Source organism: Mus caroli, chromosome 2, assembly GCF_900094665.2.
Source record: "Mus caroli chromosome 2, CAROLI_EIJ_v1.1, whole genome shotgun sequence".
NCBI classification, from domain to species: Eukaryota; Metazoa; Chordata; class Mammalia; order Rodentia; family Muridae; genus Mus; species Mus caroli.
In genome coordinates, this window is record NC_034571.1 from 81,481,195 (window position 1) to 81,485,559 (window position 4,365).

Genomic DNA, 4,365 nt, shown 5'->3' on the forward strand with positions numbered 1-4,365 from the left:
GACCAGGGACAAATGCCAGAAAATCTGATAATTCACAAGATGAACATCTAGCCTGGAATCCAGTTGAACTACAACATATTAAATAATTTAAAAAAACTAGTAATATCTTATGGAATACACTCACACTATGAGTGAAAAATACCTTGACTAGACAAAACAGGTTTATCCCCCAAGACTGGAAAGATTTAGGAGCAGCTGTACTGGAAGCTAGTTCTCAATTAGAAAGATTGAAATGGTGCTGAGAAAAAAAGTGTAATCATGCAGAATCATAGTAGGTCTAAACATGGCCCCGACCAGCAGGGATAATCAGTGGGGACCCAGGGCAAGAGAGTGAGAGAGTGGGAGGGAAAAGAGATAAGAAGAATGAGAGCATGTCAATAACACTGATCAAGCTCTGAAAAACTTTATTCAGGAGTGGCAATATGAGCATAAGCAAGAGGAGGCTTCAAGGGAGGAGGGGAGAGTCAGGGGGCTCTCTGAAGATCAGGTGGCAATCTTCAGCTCCTTTAACACCGTGTCCTCTTTACCCACAAACATTCTTTAAACTTCAATATATTTAATCTTATACATACACAGTTTAATATTAAAGAATACATTTGGGGTAATCGTAGGCAAGGAAGAACCAGGAAGCAAGAAGACAAGCAACACAGACAATTTGACACCAAGTTATAGCAATTACACAGTTGGAGGACTACAGAAAATACCAATGCACTGGAAGTTAGATGAAACAACACTGAACCTATTTAAAATGAATAAATGATGAATTTTGAAATTATATATATTTTCCTTTCAGTTAACATTACACAGTGTGTATTAGTATTAAAAAATAATCCAGTATCCCCCAAATACCTACAATTCTGTGTATCTTTCAGTTACTTTATCTATTTATCTATTTATTTGTTTGTTTGTTTGTTTGTTTGTTTTGAGACAGGGTTTCTCTGTGTAGCCCTGGCTGTCCTGGAACTCACTCTATAGCTGGTCTTGAACTCAGAAATCAGCCTGCCTCTGGCTCCCAAGTGCTGGGATTAAAGGCATGTGCAACCACACCTGGCTTAATTTAATTTTTATGGAGTGCTTAAAAGGTAGTAAAATTCTCAAGTTTAAAGAGAAAAAAGGATAGCCAGGTACATGTCTGTAATCCAGTTATTCATTAGGTTGAGTTGTGTGTCTGAGATAAGCCTTTGGTACACATGAAGTTCCATGCCAGCCAGAGTTTTATAGTGAGACCCTGTGTAATAATAGAAGAAAGAGGATTGCTAGAGTTGGAGTAGCTTCTGTGGAAAATAGGTAGTAGAGAATCATAGAAACATAGCTCAATTATATTGAGATCATTAAACATTAATAAAACTTGTTTGCATAACGTTTGTTCTCTTATAGTGACTTGAAAATATGATATATTACTTTAAGTAACATGAATACATATCAGAAAGCAGAACAGAGAAAGTTGGTCTTTAGGTATCTGTGAATAAGTAGATGTCAGATAAGATGAGCTCCCTACATTCTCTTCTCATTAATTAATAAAGAACCTAAAGTACCAAGTCACCACAAGAACCAGTAGCGGTTCCAAGAAATGTCTGAAAAACTACAGAGAAGTCTGTGGTATATAAGGACACAAGGTAGAGAAGGCACAAAGGAAATTTATATTTTGGAGTTATTTACTCTTATTTTTTATGTTTAAGAATATTTGTTTGCAGGTACATGTGTTCCACATGTGTGTAATTCCCATGAAAATAAGAAGAGGGCATCACATCCCTAGGACTAGAGTCACAAGTGGTTTTAAGTCACTTTATGGGTGCTGGGAACTAAGATCAGATTATCAATAAGAGCAATAAGTGCTCTTCCCCTGTTCCCATTTTAAACATCCTCTTATCCAGGAAAGAAGGAGGCTTGTAAGAGTCAAAGAGTAAATACATACCAATTGTTCGGGACATATTCATTTATTTATTTATTTATTTATTTATTTATTTATTTATTTATTTATCTATCTATCTATCTATGTCTTGGAGTTAAGATTCTTTACTAGCTATTAGTTCAGGCAGATGCCCTGGTTCTGTGATCCCCTCTTCCTATAGGTCACAGTGAGCGGGTTTCTTCAGAAGAGCCTGTGGGGCTGAGAGTGCTGAGCCCCAGGGTCAGAAGCAGAACTTTAAAGCCTCAGATACAAGCTGCTTCCATGCTTCCAGGCTGGGCAGCAGGGAGGAGAGGCCCATGACATGCCAGAGCTCTCCGTCAGACACCTTGGAGGTTTTGTAGGACAGCAGCTGTACACCCGCCTCTGCCAGGAGACCGATCATAGTAGGTAGCATCACAGGGTTGGAGGGCTGAGCCCGGAACATAAGCAGATATTAGCCCCTGCGTAGGGGCAGCTCTGGTCTGAAGACAGCTCTGTTGAGCACCTGCAGCATTGGTGTGGTGCCCTGAACAAGCCCACAGCTTGGTAGGGGACACCTGCTAGGGCCACAGTCAGGAGGCATTCCCTGCTGCCCTGCTCCCCTGGGACCGCAGGGTTGTGGGAGGTGGTGATATTGAGGCCAGCCTCTTTCACCAGTAGCTTAGCGTTCACCAAGTTCACAACTGCCTGCTTGGATGCTTCTCTCAGAAGGCCGACAATGACTGCAGGGCTCAGGCAGGTCCCAGCATTCTTCAGAGATGTACCTTGTGTAACCACCTGGATGGTTCATTTAGGGGAGCCAGCCCAGGAGTGCATAAGAATGCCCAATGCTTCTGCCAGACCAATGCAAGGCTTGGTGTGTGGAGAGAAGACACTGGTAAGGGCCTGGGCATTTACGACCCCTGTTAGATTTCCCCTTCACCATTTCCACAAACTGGACTATGATTTCCTCTGCACAGTGGCTCTGGGCTTCCTTGGTGTTGGCACCCAGGAGGGGACAGCTGATGACGTTCTCATGGTCCACTAAGTCCAGGTCCCGTGGTGGCTCTTCTGTAAACACATCCAGTGTAGCCCCAGCACACTGACCAGACTGCAGGGCACGCAACAGGAACAGGGCACCTTCATTCACAATGCCTCCTTGAGCACAGTTCACCACTCACACACCTTTCTTGCACTGAGCAAAGGTGCTGTTACTCAGCAAACCTGTGGTGGAGGGCAAGATTGGGGTATGGACAGTTATGAAGTCACAGAGATGCCAGATCTCCTCCTGCGGCAACTGCTGAACACAAAAGGAGGCTGTGACTTCAGGAGAAATGATGGGGTCATAGCCTACAGTTTTCATTCCAAACAATTGTATTCGGGTGGCCACCTGTCTTCCGATTCTGCCTAGGCCAATAATTCCCAGTGTCTTCCCGTTCAGTTCTGTCCCCATGAACTTCTGGTCCCATTTGCCTTCTTTCATCGAAACAGTCACCTGGGGGATCTGCCTGGCCAGCACATGATCATTCCACAGATGAGCTCAGCAGCATTGATGCTGTTTCCGTGGGGGTGTTCATGACTAAGATACCCTTCCTTGTGGCAGCCTCCAGATCCACATTGTCCATGCCTGTACCAGCCCTGCCTATCACCTGGAGCTTCTCTGCTGCGTTGATGACATCAGCAGTGACCTTGGTAGCTGACTGGATGATAAGGCCTTCACAGTTCTGGAGTTCTGCTATCAGCTCCTTCTTTGCTCAAGTTTGGCTTCTCCACCACCTGCAGCCCTCCAACTTGCATGATCTTCTGGCAGCAGGAGTTCAGGCTGTCACTGATCAGTACACTGTGCAGATTTGCGAAGGCCATTGGTGGAGTCAGGCCTTAGAATCAATTGCTCTGGGTGGGCATAAGCATTTAGTGCAGGCAGGGATGGCACCGGTGACTGGGCCAGGAAATTTTAATTGTACAGGATTTAAAATACCCCTCAATAAGACTGAGGAATAAGTAAAGAATCATTGGACGATGAGACTTCCCAACAAGTGGAGCTGCTCTGAAAAGACTCTAACCTCTGATGTTTTAGGCATTTTCTATGGAGAGATGCAGACATGGTGCTCTCATGAGTCTTCACCCAGGCTGGAATAGAAATTTTTATTGATATGGCTACATTGAGACATTCATGATCTCTGAGCCGTAGAAAAGATGGTTGAAATGATGTCCTGCTTAGAGCCAAATACTTAAGAGTAACACTCATTTCCTTAGTACCCTAAGCTAAGCATCCACTACCATTTAGCACAAAGAGAAGCTTTTATGATTAAGTTAGTATAGCACTGACTATAAGTACAAAGTTTGTGATGAAATTCAGCACGTGACACTTTACATAAACAATACTACTTTATATTCCTACCTAGGACCTATGGCCATGAATTTTTAATCATCTTCACAGGATAAGATTTTTTTTCCTAAAGTTGTTGTGCCTCCATATCAATCTGAGATTGTTT

The 4,365-nt window shown here is 43.2% G+C and overlaps 1 pseudogene; it reads right to left on the reverse strand.

Moving 5' to 3' along the window:
* Positions 1 to 2,132: 2,132 nt before the first annotated feature.
* Positions 2,133 to 3,733, reverse strand: LOC110290410 (annotated as a pseudogene).
* Between the last annotated feature and the right edge of the window lie 632 nt (positions 3,734 to 4,365).